The 21,231-nt window shown below is 41.3% G+C and overlaps 1 protein-coding gene across 1 annotated transcript in view; it reads left to right on the forward strand.

Moving 5' to 3' along the window:
* Positions 1 to 21,231, forward strand: part of LOC135210894 (calcyclin-binding protein-like) — a 333,184-nt gene that overhangs the window by 28,226 nt on the left and 283,727 nt on the right. The gene's annotated exons all lie outside the window — the stretch shown is intronic.

Raw genomic sequence — 21,231 nt, forward strand, 5'->3', positions numbered from 1 at the left:
TATTTCAATTTATACAAATCATGTAGATTCATTATTAACATATCATAACGAATGCGAATTTGACGAGAAACTTGAACAACTGGAAATAACACGGTCGTAGTTTAGAAAAAAAAAAAAATCATAAACGCATTAAACAATCCATCGTCGTTAATTTAGGTATTTACTTGGATTTTACAAAAACTTAAAAAAATTAATACATATTCAGGTTTAACTACAAATCCAGCGAGTGCATGAATACTGTTACAACCAGGACTTCGTTATTATGTCACTCCAAAACGAAAAGAATTACGTGTTGATGCCATTCCGATTTCTTTGTTCTTCTGGCAAAAATATTATTGTACAGAAATTCAGTGTGGGCGGGCGGGTTTTGGAAATTACAACGACGAATGTTCCCAACGAAGTTCCATGTATGCGCTATTTTCACGTTTAATATATGAGATAAATCATACACGTTTAATATATGAGATAAATCATAAAGTTTTCTGCACTTGAAATAATAATTGACATGAATAAGATAAGTCATTTTGACCATAGTGAATTCTCAGATTAGAAATCGTCTCACTTGTTTTGTTTGTAAGGTGTTTTTACATTGCATGGATCCAGTGGTTATTCAGCAACGTGACTTCTGAACCACGTCGAGAGTGAACTTCTATCAGTAGAAATACACATCGCTAGCCCCTCAATTGAATGCCCGAGAATCGAGATCGCGGCCGCCGCGCCGAGGTGGCAGGTCAAAACCATACCGATCACGCCACTGAGGCGCTAAATCTTTTCTTTTGCTAAGGCCCGACCATAACATTTTTTTTCAAATGCTTAAAAATTAAACATGCATTTTGATGAAAAACAACCTTTCTTTTCGTAGATGAATTAATTGTATACGCAATAGTGTATACCAATGTTTATTATTATTATTTGTTTAAGCAGCCATTTCCGATTAAGTCCAATCGGCTGCTTAATGCAGATAAAATCTGTTAAAAATACCATATTAGATAAATATATTTTTAGTCATTTAGTTTTAAAAAAGATAGATAAAACATTACTGTACACATTTACAACAAATTTGTATGAATAAAATTATTAATATATATTTTAATAGATCTGTATCTAATAAAATTATTTACATATTTTTTTAAATAGATCTGTATCTGTTAAGAATTTAAAAATCTTGCATACATTTGAGTCGTCATCTAGAATGTCCTGCATTTTAGGAGATGATCCAAAGTAATTAAGTCTATGTGAATACTTAGCATTCAATTAAAATGTGTTTCACGGTTATTCTGGTTTGACAGGAATCACATTCTGGAGGAGGCTGATTAGACATAAGAAAGCTATGGTAATGTTAACCTTGTGTGCCCATTACACAGCCTGCACAAATTAAGCGATCTCATGGTTTCTCGGCTTCTGTTTGTTTGTTTGTATGGTGTTTTTACGTTGCATGGAACCAGTGGTTATTCAGCAACGGGACCAACGGCTTTACGTGACTTCCGAACCACGTCGAGAGTGAACGTCTATCACCAGAAATACACATCTCTCACTCCCGAATGGAATGGCCGAGAATCGAACTCGCGAGCACAGAGGTGGGACGCCAACACTATACCAACCACGCCACTGAGGCGCTTCTGTAAAGAATTCTTAAAAGGAATTATTGTGGTCTTTATCCCTCTAAGTTTGTTATTTTCAAGTGATAACCACTGGTCTCCCCAGATTTTATCTAAATTTAAAATAATTTTTAGAGTCCTTATAATATGTTTTGTACATTTTATTTCTATCATTTAATGCTGCTTCCTTTGCATTTTTATCAGCAATTTCATTTGCATCCAATTCCAACATGGCCTGGTGTCCAATATCTTGATATTTCGAATGCTTAAAAAATGAATATTTTCTTGTATTGCTCTAATAGCAGGGTGATGATGATTAAAAGAATCTATTGCTTGAATAGCACTTTTTGAATCACTATATATAGTGTAATGTTTGCTGGGAGTTTTAGGGATTTTATACAGAGCCAATGAAATTCCTGCCAATTCAGCGGAATAGTATATGGAGCTATAAACAGGCATTCTTCCATGATAATATTTTTCCTCTGTAATAACTGCGAACCTCACAGCAGCATCAGTTTTTGAGCCATCTGTATAAACGGAGATAGTATTTGCATAAATTTTTTGGTTCCAAAAAAATTTGTTTCATAGCGTATAACTTGGAATTTAATTTTTTTTAAATCGAATAACTCATGGAATACATGACACTTATTCCATTTTCAAAAAGGTGTTGAATTTGGTAAATGGTTCAGGAATTTTAATGGTGGAATATTATATTTCTCTATGTATATTTTCAGTCGTATAACAAATGGGTAAAATGATCGTGGTCCAATTCTTTTTGGAATGATGGTATTATTTATAATTCTACTAAATTTTGATGGGTATCATAATGTCCGTGAAAGGAGGTTTAAACTACATGCGACCCTTCTTTGATCAAGTGAACAGACCTGTTTCACTATACAGAGAAATAACAAGTGTAGATTTAAAGCTGCTACCCGTAGCATATCTCAAACCTGCATTATGAAGAGGATCTAATTTTTCCAATGTACTGGCAGATGCAGAGGCGTATAGATGCGACCAATAATCAGTTTTACTCAGTATCAAAGTCTTGTGTAAATAGAGTAATGTACTTCTATCTGAGCCCCACTTGATATGTGACAATTTCTTCAATAGACAAAGTACTTTACTACAGCTTTCATGTAAGTAATTAATGTGAAATTTCTAAGTCATTCGTTGGTCAAAATGCAACCCAAGAAATTTGGTACGAGTAACAAAACTAATTGGGTTATCATACAGTAGCAATTCATTTTCGGTACATTTTTCTTATTTGTAAAAGTAATGGCTACAGTTTTACTTGCCGATATAGTGAATCCATGTGCAGTAGTCCACGATACGATAAGGTCAAGAGATTTTTGTAGTATGATTTGTCCTGTATAGATATCAGTGTGGATGATCCAAATGACAAAATCATCTACATATAATGAACTCTGTACACCAGTTGGTAGTTGTTTTGTAATGTCATTAATAGCCATGATAAAAAGGGTGGTGCTCAAAACATTACCTTGTGGAACTCCTTCATGTTGTGGATACTCCTTAGATAAAACATTTATCTTAACTTTAAAAGTTCTTTCCTTTAAAAATTGTACTATATTTAAGAGTAAAAATCCTCTCAGTCAGAATAATGCATTTCTTTTAAAATCTGATGGTTCCATGTCTTGTCATAGGCCTTTTCCATATCAAAGAAGAAAGCTGTGGTATAGCTATTTGAAGCAAATGCTTTCCAAATATCGGTGTCAAGTAGGTAAATAATCAAGGGTAGATCTTAGTTTCCTATATGCATTATAGTGAAACGGAAAAGTATCCTGTCTTTTCAAGATATCATATTAATCTGTTGTTAATAATTTTCTCAAACAATTTACATTAACAGCTTGTTAATGCTATTGGTCTGTAGTTGTCTGGTCATAAGGATCTTTGCCTGGCTTCATGGAGGGTCCAGTGCTTTCCGCCAATCTTGTGGGAAATATATTTCAATCCATATTTTGTTATATACCTTTAATAAACATTGTAAACTGACATTTCAAAAGTTATCATATCTTCATCAGGGGCTGTATTGAAGCAGGTTGATAATGCCGATAAAAGTTCATCCATGGTAAAGCAATCATTGTATGAATAATATTGATCAGTCTCAAAATTAATTGGAATTTTTTCTTCTTTTTCTTTTAATGGTGCGAATAGATTTTATTGACGAACCTTTGGAGATATTACCTAAATGTTCTGCTAGGCAAGTTGCTACCGCTTGAGGATCATATATCATTTTGCTATTAATTTTCAAAACTGGGACATGGGATCGAAAGTGCTTTCCTAGTATTTTATGCACTTTTTTCCAGACCTTACTAAAGGCCTGTCCACACGAGCGGGCCTGATCGGCGTGCTCCGGGGTTCACGGGCAAATTCTGGCGGGCTCACCCGTGAATGTTGACCACACGGGTGAGGCGATGGAGAGGTGGGCGTGCCCGACGATGCCAGTAGTATGTTCAGTGCGGTACGATAAACATGGTGCATACCGCAAAGAAGATGATAGCGTAGCATGATAATTGCTTTGTGTGTGATGAAAAAGGAGAAAAAGAAGAGAATACGGTGCAAAGAATGGCTCCGTAAAAGAAATGTATATGGTTAACATACGTCTGGCAGGGTCGAAGTAAAAGCCATCGGGCACCACCGTGGTGATTTTGCTACAAGACCCATCGGGCAATTTGACGGTTTGCCCATCAAGTGTGCCCGTTAGAGGGGAAGTCCGCCGATCAGGCCCGATCGTGTGGACAGGCCTTTAGGGGTGTATCTTTGCACACCGATTTTAGGTAGTTACACCAAGATTTTCTTTGTGCTTCATTAATGTTCGTTTTGCTACAGCACATGACCTTTTATAATCTATGTAATCTGAATCGTTCCTCGACTTCTTAAATTTTCTTTGGGCTTTACTACGAGCCTTCTTTGCTTTTTAACACTCCTCATTCCACCAAGGAACTGGACATTTAATCTTTACTTGTGCTACAAATGGTATAGATGACTCTGTAGCATCAATTACCAAAACTAAAAACATAACCAGAATAGTTTCTATGTCCAAATTTTATCCCATAATGGAACATTCTTCGTGCATTCACTAAAATCTTCCCAATTGGCTTTATTAACATTAAATTCATTAATTGCTATCTCTCCAGTGAATCAGTGAAATTCAGAATACTAATTAAAACAGGAAAATTATCACACACTACTACACAAATCATCATGTGTTCCAAAAATATTTGTCTGCTAGATCTTGTGAGCACAACTTTAAATCTGTGAGAGTAACTTTTTGTTCGCTGGTCAAAATGAGTTGGTTGTTTTTATCTAATATATGGACTTTATCATTTATAAAAAAAATCAAGTATGATGTTGCCTCTGGAGTTTGATTTTACACCATGCCATGATAAATGTCTTGCGTTGAAATCTCCTAGAAGTAACATTTGTTGGGGAAGCTTCATGACTAAGTCATTCAACTTTACTAAATCTATATTATTATTTGGACTTATACAGGGCAAATCGTTATAATTTCTTCTAGTTGAATCTGAACTGCTATGGCATTTATTTCAGATGAAAGACCATATATTGTGAAAGGTACATCTTTTCTAATGAAAATCATGTTACCTTGCTGATTAGCAGAGTGAGGTTGATAACGTGTAAAATTTATTTATGAAACTGGAGGAAATAGGTAAAAATGTTTCATTAAGGCAGATACAAATTGGGCTATACTCATAATTTAATTTAAGTAACTCTTAACTTGATTTGTTAATGCTTCGAATGTTCCATTCCATATGAATGGGGGAATGTATTATTTTTAGAAGGGAATTTTACTTTTCTTCGGTCTTACGACCCTGAGCTGAGAGAAATGTGTACACTCGAGTTTTTGAATTGGAACTTTTGATATTTTTGTTGCTGTATAATGGAATTTTGCTTCTGGCACCTTTGCTATAATCTGGTGACAGCATAGTCTCGTACAAGTGACTTATATAGTTTTATTTTTGGTTTTCTTGTAGGTTCCTTAGATTTCTGTGAAACCATTTCAGATAAATAATTTTCTGAAGGGTCTTTGCTATTGGTGGTATAAACAATGCTTTCTCCTGAACTTGAAGTTTTCAGACATTTACTATTCGGACTATGAAAGTTGTTCTCGTTCTTAGGCGAGGATGTTTCACTGTGTTCTAGGTCTCTTTCCTATCTCTGTTGGTCCATCTAGTTCTCTTAGTATTTCCTCAATTTCTTCAGTATTTATTGGTTTATTTTTGTCATGGATTATCTATTGATATATATTTTCTTCTTTCTTTTGGCATTTGTTAAGGTGTAATTTATCAGAGATGTCCTCTCCCTGTTCCTCAAGATCATCATCTACTGCAAGGTTGGTCAGTACATTGAACTTGTTACTTATCTCTATGGTATTTTTTTATCAGATTTTTTTAACAGTTATTTGATTTCTGGTGTTAGAAGATTGGGTAGCTTGTGAGACATCATTGGATATCATTTTGCTTTGGTGTTTGAGTGTATCTGCAAATGTTTTGCGGGGAAGCTGCATTCTTTCTTCTTTCACGTCTTCCTTAGCCTCCTTAACTGTTATACCAAATTTTCTTTATCTAGTCACACTTAAGAGGATGGGTCATCCCTTTAACTAGGGTTGTCCTAGGGGCAATTACCAGATATATACCCTATCTCCAGTGCTAAGGCGTCATGATGTCCGTCGAGCTCAGATCCAGAGATCCAGCACTGAGGATAGGGTTTGACATTAAACTTTCCCCTCGCTTGACCACGTCAGGTACTCGAGTTCTACGGGTGAGGTGGCATGCCGTCCATCCTCACCCTCCTTCAAATCCCAAGAATAATTCTAATCATATCCAAACCCAGGCCAAAAGTCATCAAAATTAAATCCATACCTTATAGGGGGAGGAAACAGAAAGATGAAATGTTTTTAGTATAAGGAAAAGGGCTGACTTATTTAGTTGGATCAACAGCTGGGCACCAAGGCCCAGCAAGAAAGCAGTACCCCACCAGGCATCAGAGCCCAGCTGCTGAACCCTAAGCCCCCCCATCCTCGGCAAGGCTTCAGCATCTGGGGGGTCGCGGCCAAAGAGGTGGCAGGTCAAGACCATACCAATCATGCCACCGAGGCGCTAAATCTTTTCATTTGCTAAGGCCCGACCTGACCCGGCCATAACATTTTTTTCAAATACTTAAAAATTAAACATGCATTTTGATGAAAAAACAACCTTTCTTTTCGGAGATGAATAAATTGTATACGCAATAGTATATACCAATGTACCATATTGTACCCAAATAGTAGGCTATGTATTATATGTCTGGTGAAATTCGGAAGATTACATATGAAACTGAAACTAGTCGCTTTCAGCATATGTACAAAATCGTGCATTTTCAGTTTCTTATGTAACTTTCTTCAACTGGTACCATGTAGTCTTAATGGGAGTTAAAGTTCCTTGTTATTTCAATTTCGAAATGCTTTTATTTCTGTTTTCATTACTATATAGTAGTATATCCAAAATGTTATTCTTTGCGTTCATTAGAATTGCATTGTAAAAAGCTTTAAAGACAAAGCATTTGATAGAAATAATCCTTATTTTTTAACATTTTAATTCTTATCTTTTCTGCACTGGATGTGAAAGCAAAACATAATTTTGACCAAAAAATACTATTCTGGTCCACTGTGTGCAATGGAAGAATGAAAGAACAGAACTCCTGTGTCGACATTTAAATTAAATCCGGTGACAAAAACTTCATTTACACTGCAGTCATTTAACATGCTTTTAATGGCATTACATGTACATAACATACAATAAATGATAAGAGAGAGAGAGAGAGAGAGAGAGAGAGAGAGAGAGAGAGAGAGAGAGAGAGAGAGAGAGAGAGAGAGAGCGTCGTCGAGTTTTTATAATTGTTGGGAATAATTGAGTTTAAATGTTCTCGTGTGTTTGATGTGTTGTTTGGTGTTACTGTATGGTAGTGTGTAAGTGCGTATGTTTTTTTCTGAAGTGTGTGATAAATGCATGACTATCTTGAATCAAGCTTATGACTAAAGACAGGATCAACTAGGTACTAGTTCAGCGCCAGCTGAGATAACAGCTTTGTTGCTAGATGTACAATGTAATCAGGCTAGCTATTAGCTATCCGTGTCGATCCAAGCTTGGCGTAGCCACAGCTAAAGCAATGTTTACTTTGTTCCCTTTGATTGGTTTAAAGTAGTACAGCCCCCCACAGGTATGATTCCTCTGAGACATGCCCTTGTATACTTTCAATGTAAAGAGATTCTTATAATTTATAATTCTATTCTTGCTTTTACTAGGATCCTGGCTAGACCATCGTCCGAAAGCCCATCATGAATAGAATTCTCTCCTGCTACAAAATACCCTTTCACTTAATTCTGGAAAGAATAAAGTGGTAAGAATTTAAATTTACTGCAATTTTGCTGAAGTATTGAATACGCAATAGACTTTAAATTCGCTATGAAGCCAAAGGGATGAAAAAAATTTAGAAATTTTAATACTACTACTAACCCTGCAAGAAGCATCTTGCGGAATTAAAGTTCAACACCAAAATCGGTCTGGTAACAAATGCAATGTTTACATTAATACAATACGTGTAAAGTGAACCCTCTTATTCGCGCACTCTGGATTCGCAAACTCACATATTCGTGGATTTCTCTCTGGAACACATACCCCCATTATTTGTGAAAAATTTGCCTATTCGTGGTATTTTTCTATGAAAAATATCCACTAATTCATTTGTATTTCTATCATTTTTATCATAAAATTCACTTTTTGTGATAAAACCATTAAAAAACCAGGTAAAAACATTTTTAGTGGGGTTTTCTTGAGTTTCAATTAACAAAATAAGCAGTTTTAAGCATCTTTATAGGGTTTCAGCTATTTGCAAGGGAGTCTGGTACTCATCCCCCGCAAATATGGGGGAACACTGTATATCAACTTGGCAACATTTTACGCTGTTTCATTACTAATTGTACAGATGAGTTAATCAAAAGATCGCAAGTTCACTACTGGAACGGTGTTAACGAACAACATCAGGTCTGTAACAAATGTAAACATAGATTCGACAAACCAATTTTCACATTATAGTCCTCCACTCGGCAAAGAGTACTACAGTAGTTAATCAATTATAACTGCAATTTCACTGTAAAAGTCAACTACTGATGTACTACTCCACTAACAGACAACAAAACAAGGAAAAACTCATCCTGAAGCTGCTTGACTTTTGGTTTGGATACCGAAGTCCAGTAAATAACCCGCAAAATATGAACAACTGCAGCCAACACCAGATGTTATCACCAGGAGTCGCAGAAATGGAATGAGATTGTTTGCCGAGTCGTTCCTAACCCTCTCACTAGTGGGTGAGACTGGTTTCACCTAAACAATATGTAATGGTGTTGCTACCAGGATATTTGAATCTAATCTGCTGCGAATATATGTTACTATAGTTATGTAATTACTTGGCAAGTTACTGACAGAAAATAACAATTTGTTACATTATACAATGTATTTATGTAGTACATATAACTTTTCACTATAAGGAATCCATTTGGTACACTTAGGCTATGAATTCTGTATTATCATTAGTAAAATTTAATTAGAGCTGTGAATTAGCATTACTAACTCTTGCAGGCCTGGCCTAAGGGGTTTGTTCCTGAAGGTTATTAAAACTGACTTTATATTCTCATATCCTCAGGTTTTACAACAACTAAATTTTTAAAGGACTGGCTTAGTTAATGACAAGTAGGCTATGAATTTTGTATTGTCATAAGTAAATTGAAAGAGTGGGTTATTCATCAAATACTTATACTAAACTAGTTAATTTTGTGTGCTAACAAGATCCTACATAAAAACATGCATTCACTGTTTTGTGCATTCTTGCTACTATGTCAGGATTCTTATGATGAAATTAAAGTTTTTAAACCTGTACAGTGGCTGCATGGTTAAAGGTTGAAAATCATTATAGAGAGGCTATTAAGTATTCTAACAGATATAAAGGAAATCACAAACTATGCCAGTTTTAGCCTTAAACTTCCATTCTGAAGCCTCTTCTTTTGGGGGGGAAATGGCTACTTTTGGTAGATAAAATTAAAATACCTACAGCCATACATAGTTATTTACACCATGTATGAAATTGATAAGGACAAAGCTGTGGTACTAACCTTTTAACCCAAAGGGCACTCTTTTATCATATTGTCATTGATTTAAAAGAAAAAAATATTTCATCGTGCTGTCAAATCTTTATCCTTTCAGCTGGATAAACAAATGTCTTATGCCTTCCAACTGGACAGGTCGTCCTGTTGTGTGAAATTTTAACAAAATTTTAAAAATTATGGAGAAATAAGTCTGAAGTTTTAAGAAACTTCTAAGTCTCCTCCTCCTCATTACTTTAACAAAGTTTCAGCCATACTGAACACTGCTTTTGGTGTTGTTATCTAGGCATTGCCAGGAGTAAATTCTGGTATTTTTCCAATAAAATTTATTGAAATTTGATGTAGCAAACAATATACTGCACTAACCAAATAAGAATCATATGCTCCAGCTTTTGGGGGTGGTTGTGGAATAATCCCCACTAAGACACTAAAACAAATTTGATATACGTACATATACACATTGCCATCTGCCACACCTAGTTAAAGAAATGTGAACATTTATTTTTGTCAGTTTCAAGCATTTACTTACAAGCAGGCACCCTTAATTCATGTATAACACTGCAATAGTGATTACTGAACCTTATTTAGTTAAACTTGACATATCTCAGGGTAGGAATATTGGTAGCCTTGCCAAACAACTTCAGCAATTTGGGCATCAAAGCAAACATGGCAAGTCCCCTTCCCCATACAGGCTGGATTAGTGAGGTCTTAATGTAACTGAACACACACACAATGTGCAATGCAGTATTCATACAGTATGTGAATGAAAATACTAACATGGACAAACATTTAACTGGCATCTAATTAGGTAACATAAAAATTTATTAAAACTGCCTTTGGTAATATTGAGAAAAATCCTTAAAAAAAATTACTGAGTTTTCCTTGGAGACCACACAGGATGAAAAAATACTTATTGTATAGACTAAAGAACACATGCTCTCTGTAGCTAAGAGAATTATAAAGTGAAAGGATTTGACATGTGAAATTAGACTCCTATGATTCTAACACCTTTTGCTCAAATTGCAGAGGCCAGGTTTGTAATATTAGTTTGACCTGTGACGTGTGTAAGGACTGGACAAATCAGAACTGGAAGACTTTATCCTCCTATTTAGCAAAATTAGAAAGGGATCATAAGAGGAAGGCAGCTCCTAAAGCCAGTAGTAAGATCGTACCTAACCAAGTCTTAACCCCTATTGCTAGCAATAAGAATGTTAATGTGTCTTCCCCTTTGCCTATTCCTATTACTCCTGGATCTGTTCATTCTCTGAGACTGCATACCACTTCTCCTTGCTCCCACACTTCTGAACCCAATTGTTTCACCATCCTCATATGTAAGTTTGATCAAAGGTTCAATATAGTGGTTAATACAGTGACCCAAATAGGGGTATTGGTGAGAGTCCTTATGGATAAGTTTGAGAAAAGTGAAGGTGTTAGTGCAAAGGCTGTGACAGTGGGGAGGATATTGCTTGTTCCACTAATTTTCCTAGGTAAAGATTACTGCCATACTTCCCTTTATCTGGAAGGAGGCACACCAGAGGCACAAGGGAGGTCAGTGGCATCTGCCCACGGGCAGCTGCCCCTCAATCCAACCTATAACATCCCAGGTTGAGAAAAGAGACGCTGGTTGGAAAGGCTCTCAGAAGTGAACCAACTTTCTTCTAGTGCAGGAGAGTTCCTCTCTGAGCAAGAGGCATATTTGACGCTTTCCTAATGAACGGCAGCCCCCTGAAGAGGTCATCTGCTAGGGATCGGTCTCAGCTGCATAGGATGAGGTGGAGGGAGCCTGCAGTAAGTGGGATAGTCTTGAGCGTTTCCGTACTCTGGATTGTCAAGAGGGGATGGCCAGGCGCTTGTCTTTGTCCCAGAAAAGTTCTTCTGCAGACTTCCAAGCGCCTGGTTTCAGACGAATGTTCTAGCTTTTGCTCGAAGTGCCCTGATTCAGCCGAATGTTCTGATGTTTCAAAGCAACCTGTTTTGGTCAATCATTCCCTGTCTGCTTCTCGTTATTGTAGAGAGGAGCCCCCTGCATCTCCCAAGCGTCCTGAAGTGCCCAAGCACCCAGGCACACTGGAGCAGTGGAACAACCTGATTTAGATGGGTAGTTCTCTGTTAGGACTGAGGGCCCTGAAGCTGCTGAGCACCCTGATAAGCATTCTGGAGTGAGTGTAGACCCTTCATTAATCCAATTGCAATGTCAACTGGAAAATTTACTTCTGCTTCATAAACCTTTGGCTTCTTCAGCGCCACCTACAGATCCACAATTATCCCCCATATCCTTGGATGAAGACGACTCAAAAGAGTAAAGAATTCTATACCGTATAACTCCTGGTGTAGTTTTTTAATGGATAGTTTTCCAGATTTGTTCTAACCTGTGTCTTCTTCGTCTCCTGCATCTTCCCTTATGATGAGTAACCAGCTGTCAGACTCAGTCAAGCTTCTGAAGATGGTGCTCTCATTGTCGTTGAAGAAGGTTCTGGGAGAAATGGAGAACTGGCATACAGAGGAGAGAGCAGTGTAAAGCCTGATTTAGTATCCCGCTTTCTCATATCGCTTGCCGACGTTACTGGTCTTAGGTGACAAGAGAAGCTCCTTCCCAGGGTGGTGGCTGCCTCTTCCCAGGGAGAGTTCTCAGGTCTTATAGAAGTGGATAGTAAGACAGCTCTCTCTCTCTTCTGCAAAGGTATTCTTTTTCTCCTTGGAGATAGACCATCTGCTTTCTGGATACCAATCCAGAAAGCTGTGTACTTTGAAGGACTTAAATAGGCTGGAGCACTGGCTAAGTTCAAAAACCAGTGATTCCGGAAGATTGTGCTTTGGATCAGTTTAATTTTCTGAACTTGTCCTGATAAAGCAGTAAGAGATGGGTTACAAGAGCTAGCAGGACTGTATACAATGGGAGTGCCCAAGAAGAGAGAAATGTGGGTCTCTTTCACTTCCAAAGGTGTCACACTACCCCAGAAGTAAGCGCTTCTGTTTTCTCCACTGAATAAACAACATTTATTCCCACAGGAGACTGTGAGATTGCTTCTCAGTTACATAAGAAGTCTACACAAGATTTATTGACCCAATCGACCAAATGTAATAAGGACTGGCCCTCCACCTCCACAAAATCGTCTCCTCTTCAACCCAACCCCTTTCGTGGTATAATGCATAGACCACAGATCAATCCAAGGTTCACAGTCAAATACACCTTGAGCAATTAAGGGATTTTGACAAAGGAAAAATCTATTTCTGGGGGAAGACCTGTGTCGCCCGGTGAAATGCTCCTGTAGCACACATTTATAGGTATAAATAGATGCTAAATATACCAGCGAAAAAAGCTAAATGAAATTCTGAAGTTACTACCCTCAGCTCGATCACCCATAGGGCGTCGGTATAAGCACAGGGGCGAGTGGAAGCCACTAACACAGGTTTTCTGCCAATTAAAAGATTCCCTTCAAAGCCCCTCTCTAGGCAGGTGCCGTTACAAGGACTACAACATCTACCTTCTGCTCGCTACTATTACAACTCATGCCCGATGGCTTCATTCCTGGATTACGCACCCAAGCTTGGGCTGGCTGCAGGGTGGGGACCAGGAAAAGAGAGGGATGGGTTCACCGGGCAACACAGGTCTTCCCCCAGAAATAGATTTTTCTTTTGTCAAAATCCCTTTTCTGGGCTCGACCTGTGTCGGCCGGTGAAATAGTATCAGAGAATGGCCATACAAGCTTGGAAGATACAAAATCAAAAGATACAAGGAAAAAAAAAAATTAAATGTTGTCTTAAAATTAAGTTTTAATAACCAATGTAAAGTAACAAGATACAATGGTAAAAAAGGAGGAACAAATATGACCAGATCCATACTATCCTGGGAAACAACAAGTAAGGAATACAAAAAGGACAAATATAAACTATGTACATGTCCGGCAATGGATTGATAAGCAAACCAGCCCAGAACCAGGTAGGATAGAGTGAGTATCAAGGAAAATTTTTTTTAGCAGAATAAAGGAATAGGAAATAGAGTTCTAAGACTCGGCCACCTCAGGGGAGACGATGCTCCCTGCAGCCACTGCTGAAAATGTAAGGGCCTCTAAATTCTTGAGATAGTGGCGTCTAAATACTGCCGGACACTCCCAACCCGTATATTTCTTAAGATCTTCGAAGTTCATATTGTGAAAATAGTTAATTGAGGTAGCCACTGCCCGGATATCATGGACGTGAGGAACTGAATCTGGATTGGCTTGTTTAATAAAATAAAGGATTTGTTGTCTAATTCCTTTCAAGGAAGTGGTTCCACCTTTCTCTCTAATAAAAAGAGGACCTGAAGACTTTTCAGAAGGTCTGGCCAGATAAGATTTTAGTGTGACAACAGGACACAATGATGAGTCCTGTGTGAGAGGTATAATTTTCCAAGGAGCCCACCTGTTTTGTGGGTCTTCATTCTTGGCCAAGAATTTCCGACCTAGGGATAGTAGAACTTCACCCGATGGGAGGAAATCAATGTGATTTGGGTCTCTAGAGAGAGCCGACAGTTCAGATATTCTGGCGCCTGAAGCCAGACTCATTAAGAATAATGTTTTCCTGAGGAGGGTTATATACGAGCATGAATCATTATCAGTGTCTGAAGCTAACTTGAGTACATCGTTTAAGAACCAGGAGACCATGTGGGGCGGTCTACTGGTCTCAGACGGGCACATGCTTGAGGGATAGAAGAGAAGTACGAATCTGTCAAATCAATATTAAAGCCAAGCTGAAAAATCTTCCTTAAGGCAGATTTGGTTGTAGTAATGGTACTAGCAGCCAGACCTTTTCAAACAGGGTTCTAAAGAATGAAATTGCCAGATTCGTAGTCATCTTTTGGGCATCTGATTCTTTTAGAAAGATGGCCAGTTTCTTTACTGCAGAATCATACTGTCTGAGTGTTGACTCTCTTTTATCTGATTCTATGAACAGGATGTTTAGTGGATTGACACTAGCATCCTTTTGAGCCGCAAACTTCATGAAGTCCATAAAGTTAGGGCATTTACAATTCTTGAAGAAGCTGACACAGTCCGAGTTTGTACTACTTGAGTCAGTTCTGGACAGGGAATCCGTCTGGGACGGAGATTCAACTCTAGTACAAGAGGAAACCAATTGCTCTTCGGCCAGTTGGGTGCAACCAATGCTACCTGTCCTGTGAAAGATCTGAGTTTGTGCAGGACTTTCATCAGGAGGTTTACTGGTAGAAATGGGTAAACTTTCTGCCAACTGTTCCAGTCTATGGACATCGCATCTGTGGCGTGAGCTAGAGGGTCCAAGTTGGGAGCCACATAACATGGGAGTTTGTGATTGGACTCCGTGGCGAACAGGTTTACCTGAAGGCCCGGGATTTGATTGCAAATCCAACAGAATGACTTCATGTCCAAGGACCACTCCGACTCCAGCGGAGTTGTTCTGGATAGTGAGTCTGCAATGACATTCCGTACTCCTGCCAGGTGAGTAGCTGACAGGTGCCAGTGATTCTTTCGTTGCTAACGAAAAAATTGCAATCATTACATGATTTACTTTGCTCGACTTAGAGCCTCCTCTGTTTATGCAATGAACTATCACTGCACTGTCCGAGACTAATCTTACATGACTGTTTTTGACTGGAGCTAGATGTTTTAAGGTCAGAAAAATGACCGTTGCTTCTAGGACATTGATGTGGAACTGGCAGAATGTATTCGACCACGTTCCTTGAACCTTCTTGTACTGGGAGTATTCCCCCCCAACCACTCAGAGAGGCGTCCGTGTGGACTATTAGAGACGGTGGGGGAAATTGCAGTGGCACTGACTTGGAGAGACTCCGGGGTTCCATCCACGGACGGAGTCTTTTCTTCAATATCGGCAGAATCAGAGAGATCTTGTCTCTGAATTTGTTGTTGGCTCTTTTCCGCCAGACTCGATTGATATCCTTTAGCCTGGCTTTCAACAGGACGTCTGTTATTGAGGCAAACTGAAGAGAACCTAGAATTCTCTCTTGGGTACGATGAGAAGCCTTTTTGTTCTTGAGGAACTGTCTCGTGGCCTTTGCTATCTCTCTGCACTTCTTTGATGGGAGAGATAACTTGTGTGAGGTTAGGTCCCATTGGATTCCCAACCATTGAAAGCAGGACGCCGGGATGAGACGAGACTTTTGCTCATTTATCTGAAACCCAGATACTCTAGGAATTCTATTACTTTGGCTGTTGCTTTGCGGCACTCCTCATCGTTGGTTGCCCAAATGAGGCAGTTGTCTAGGTAAGCTACTAACATTACCCCTTAAGCTCTTAGTTCTTGCACTACTGTCTCTCCTAGCTTGGTGAATATTCTGGGCGCTATGTTGAGCCCGAATGGCATGACTCTGAATGAGTAAGCTTGTTTTCCTAGTTTGAAGCCTAGGTATGGAGAGAAGTTTCTTGCTATCGCAACATGATAGTAAGCTTTTGTAAGATCTATAGAGGTGGTGATGACCCTACGGGGAAGTAAGGTCCACACCTGCGATCAGCATGCGGAACTTGTCGCATTGAATGTATGAGTTGAGACGGGACAGGTCCAGAATCACTCTTCGTTTGTCAGAGTCCTTCTTTGGTACACTGAACAGACGTCCTTGAAACTTCAGGCGATTGACTTTCTTTATTACCTTCTTTTGAAGATCTTTGGCATAGTCTAGTAGGTCTGTCGTTGGAGTCTGGTGAAAACTGACTGGTGGAGGAGGCCCTTTCTCCCATTTCCATCCCAGACCTTTTGATACAATGCTGTGGGCCCATGAACTGAAGGTCCAATGGTCCTGGAAGAGATACAGCCTCCCGCCCACCTGCGGGGTCTCACTGGTTGGTTGAGGTCTTACTTCCTCTGCCTCCTCTGAAGCCTCTGCCTCTAGAGCCAGCTCTCTGCCGGAAGGCATCTCTGGCTCTGCTACTCCCTGCATGTTTGTTGAAGCTACGAAATGCTCCTCGTGACTCAAAGGAGGCGTTGAAGGCTGGGGAGGCTACTAAGGCAGTTGAAGCCGAAGGTTGCTGAGTCGGTGGACTCTGCACCAGGACAAACTGCTGCTGTGGCTGTGCCTTGGATGTCGAAGGCTTGCAGATCTGGGAGACAGGAACCACTTGGACAACTGTCTGAGGATGAGAGGCCTGGAAAGGCTGGTATTTCCTCGGCCTCTTCCTAGGTTTGGATTGTGGTCCGGGGCCCTCAAACTTCCTTTTGAAGGGAAGTCCCCAGCGGACACGAAGGTTCTGGTTAGCTCTAGCTGCCTTGCTGAGGACGTTGTTAACCGCGTCCTCAGGGAAGAGGTTGGCACCCCAGATCCAAGCCTTTATGAGCCTGTTTGGTTCGTGTCTTATGGAAGCATTCGCGAAGACATGCTTCCTGCAGGCTCATCTAGCCACTATAAAGTCATACAGGTCTGATTGGAAGGCCTGTAATAGAGACTTTGTGTGGACCCGAAATAGAGGCTCATCTGCAAACGTTGTAGCAGTCAACTCCGCCGTGGTGACTGAGTTAATCGACCTACTCAGCCTGCATCTTGCCTCGAATTCCGCTTTGACCATGGGGTCCGGAATTCTAGGCAAACGTTCACTGAACTAGGCGGAGGCACACTCTGGGTCGAGTCTGCCACTGTGAACGTTGCCGGAGCATCAGCCCAAAACTCCATATCGCCGGGGAAGAGCAAGGAGGTAGCCTCCGTCTCTTTTAGCTGAGGTATAGGTTTGTCCTCTACCGCAGCTTGCAGAGTCAATTCCGCCACCTTCGACGTACAAGGAGTCGGAACTCCTTGTGGGGCCACAAACATCGTAAAGCATCCTTTATGGGGTGTCAACTTTGTGTTGACGCACTCCCAATCTGTAAGGGTACGGACCCATGCAGACTGGGCCTGGTCCCTAGGGTAGATGACTGTCTCCTTCAGGACTTTGTCTACCCTGAATAGCCCATCTTCGGCTAGTCTAGTGTAGCCTGGAAAGGTAAATTGAAGGCCCGCCGGGAAGAACTCAAAGTCTTCTACCGGTCGGGTTCCGCAACCTTTGATTGTCAGCTTTCCGTCCGAGAACGGGGCATGCAGAGCTAACCCCCACGGGTTGCTGTTCTCAAATGGCGGCAGCTTGGATGCGTCCGGTACCGTCACGGACTGTGGTGTGGTCCTGGACTGGAGGAATCCGGACACTAATTCCTCCTGGGCTTGGAGCCTCTGGGTCAGAGTCAAGATCGATTGACCCGAGGTCTCTAGGCCTGAGGCGAGTCGAGTGGACACCAACTCAAGTTTGGAGTCCACTACCTCGCTCATCTTCATCATGAGAAGATTTGCAAAGGCTTCCTGGTTGAAGCCGCACTCCGTCGACCTGGCCTTGGAGGACTTGGTTCTCGACCCCTTGGGTGGGGGAGAAGCTTTGGAAGAGGAAGCTGACGGCTTGGGAGCCGAAGACGACCTTGCAGAGCCTGCCGGAGAAGGCTTGGATACCTTTGGCAGGGATCTCGTCTTCCAAGCCTTGACCTTGGGGATGACCGAGGCTGATCTATCCCAAGTGGGGGCGGACTTTGTAGGAAAGAAGGGGGAGAAGAAGGAGTGGGACTAAAAGGGAGACTGCCTGCCTCACTTACCTCCCTACCTACCTCCTGATCCTCTGTGGCCATCGGTTCGCGGTGAAGGCTGATGGCCGCAACCTCCTCTGTGACGATGTCACACAAGCCCTCTTGGTCCTCCAGGAGGGGTTGGGTCTCCTGACGGATGCCCTCAATAATGGGATCTGCCACAGATGCAGGTACAGCCGCCAAGACCGGAGCGCCCGGGTATAGGAGGGAACACAGATCTTCGGACAACACGTAGGGTTGGCCGGCCTTGGCATTCCTACCGAATCCTCCCACCCAGGACTTCAGGGATGCCATGGACTCAGTCTTGAGCGACAAACTAACCTGTAAAAATAATTAAATTAGGATCCCCCTGGTCAAAGAAATTTCCCAAAGTCAATGTATAGCAGAAATTTCACGGAAATGAAGAGGCGAGAATGTTACTTACTGATTCGTCTGAAACGATCCTGACCAGTTCGTAGCAAACTGTGCAGGCATCCAGGTGCCAGACCATCGGCAGACCTCATGCCCGTACGGCTTATACAGAGCGGCTGGACATCCCAACACCTGGCAACGGACCATCTGTAAGGTGAAAAGTCAAATTAGTATCATTAAGTAGAGGCACCGGAGTTAATTCCGGCCAGATGGATGCACTTTAACCAGATATTTAATCCGTTAAAGGTAATATCGGTTAACAATTTCAACTTACTGGATAATAGAAAAAGCTCTGGGTGTCTCCGCCTGCTCCGGAATCCGTCCTCGGGATCAGTAAAGCTATAACCAGCGGAGAGGGCCTGATACGAGCAGAACAGGGGAATAAGGTAAGACCTAAGCCTGAGTCTGATCACATCGCAGCAGATTAATGCAACGTAATCAAATGTAGGTGCATTATCTGAGCCCCGTTCCGTCCCCACCGAAATGGGGAACAGCGATAGCAAAGAAGATGGAAAACTGAGCAACGGAAACAACGGTACAATAAACTCTGGTATATTTTTCCCTGGCGTGTGTGATGGTAGACCACACTACGTCGGAACCAATACGGACCCGGAGACATACTTACAGAGGCTAATAAAATATAATCTAGCATAATCTCCTAAAGGCTTCACCTACTCCGGAGTCTATAATCCCGTTATCATAACAGAAAATGCCGGCGGAGATGGGCTGATACGAGCAGAACAGGGGAAAAGGTAAAACCTAGGCCTGAATCTGATTGCACCAGGGAAGAGAAGCGATTCTAAGGTAACTAGAAACTCAGCTCTAAGCCCAATTCCGCGCCCACCTGAGTGGGGAGGCGGAGACAACAGGGAGAATAGACAACCGAGCAGCGGAGCAGTGGTACGTACAATCCGGTGTATAGCCTGCTGGCTGGTGTGATGGTAGACCCCACCTGACCAGAGGACCTACGGGCCCGGAGACATATTAAAGAGATTACACAAAATACTAACAACCAATCTCCTCCAATTAATCCCCCCTGGAAAAGATATATGCTCTAGCGGCCGTTCATCGGTAGGATTATTGAACCGCGAGCCAGCTAGGCAGCGCCAGACAAGACCGGCGCAGGGGGGGGGGGGGGGGGGGGGGGGTGGTGGTGGTCTGGAGGAGAGTGGACAAGTCGTGATCGCCTGGCCACAGCAACCGATCAGTGAGCCACCACCTATCAGGAGCTGTAACAAGCCTACCACTAAAGGGAGCAGAAGACGGTAGGCCAACTGACACCCTAAAGGAGGCAAAGGCCCAGGCTACACACAACAAGACATAAAATAAATGATGAGGAATTACTGGAAGAATTGTGAAAGAGGAACAACAAGGGGGAAGGAATACACCCAGGAAGGACCTAGCCAAACCCTCCGAGATCGGTACAGATTCGGTCAGGTAAGCTGGCCCAGCCTCCAAAGGACGTCATGAAGTGGACGGATAGAACCTAATAAAACCCTCCAAAATAGAAAAATTCCGATCTGGTCAGGTACGATAGGTCTAGGCCTAACAAACATGACACGAGAGGGACTCTCTGTCCTGGGCCGCTCTCCCAGCAAGCACAATAGCCTAGGCAGGGGGCGGTAAGGGTGGGGCCGAAAGGGTGGAGGGGCAGGGCTACCTGACCTACCTTCCAAAACCTAGCCTAGGTCTGGTCGGGTAGGCCAGGGAAGAAAACACCAGAACTTCCAACCTCACAAAGAATATGAATATTTAATACAAATGTGCATATAATCGAGTGCATTACTGGCTAACATTGAAAATACAATAAAAAAATGCATGCATAAAAATCACGAGAGAGAGAGGAATCGCCCTCTCCATAAAACTGGCATACTATAGGCTAGCTAGAAGCCAAAATACACCACTCGCATATAGCAAGAAAATAAATAAATAATACGTACGTAGGGGAACGAACACGCTCCTGAGGGACTGAGGACAAAAGCCAAAGGCTAGAATAACAAAAAATAAACATATAACAAGAGACCTCAGAGTACGTCAGGAGCGAGTTAGGGCCTACGACGTAAGGATAAAATTCGTAAAACCAAAGCTCCAGAAACGACAGGAGCTAGAATAATGATGAGGTTTACGAAAAAAGTGGTATAAACAGTTAAAAGCAAACAGTGAGGTAAATATTATCATAAACAAACAATGGGAAGAACGCACGCGTCGAATGATGCCCCCATGATGGCGGATGCAAAAGAGCGTCACCAGGGTTCGCGAGAACTAAGGGGCCAAATAAGGGCTGAAAGGGATGCATCGTGCCCTCACGAGATACAAAAACGTAAAATGGAATACTCAACTTGGATGAAGAAGCTTGGGGCTCTGGAGCAGACATGGCTTCGTCAAAAAACACAAAAAGAGGGCAGCGAGAAAGACACGTGTGGTCACTGAAAGCGTGCTAATACAGGAATAAAGCCATCGGGCGTGAGTTGCAGTAGTAGCGAG

This window comes from Macrobrachium nipponense, chromosome 4 (genome assembly GCF_015104395.2).
Source record: "Macrobrachium nipponense isolate FS-2020 chromosome 4, ASM1510439v2, whole genome shotgun sequence".
NCBI lineage: Eukaryota > Metazoa > Arthropoda > Malacostraca > Decapoda > Palaemonidae > Macrobrachium > Macrobrachium nipponense.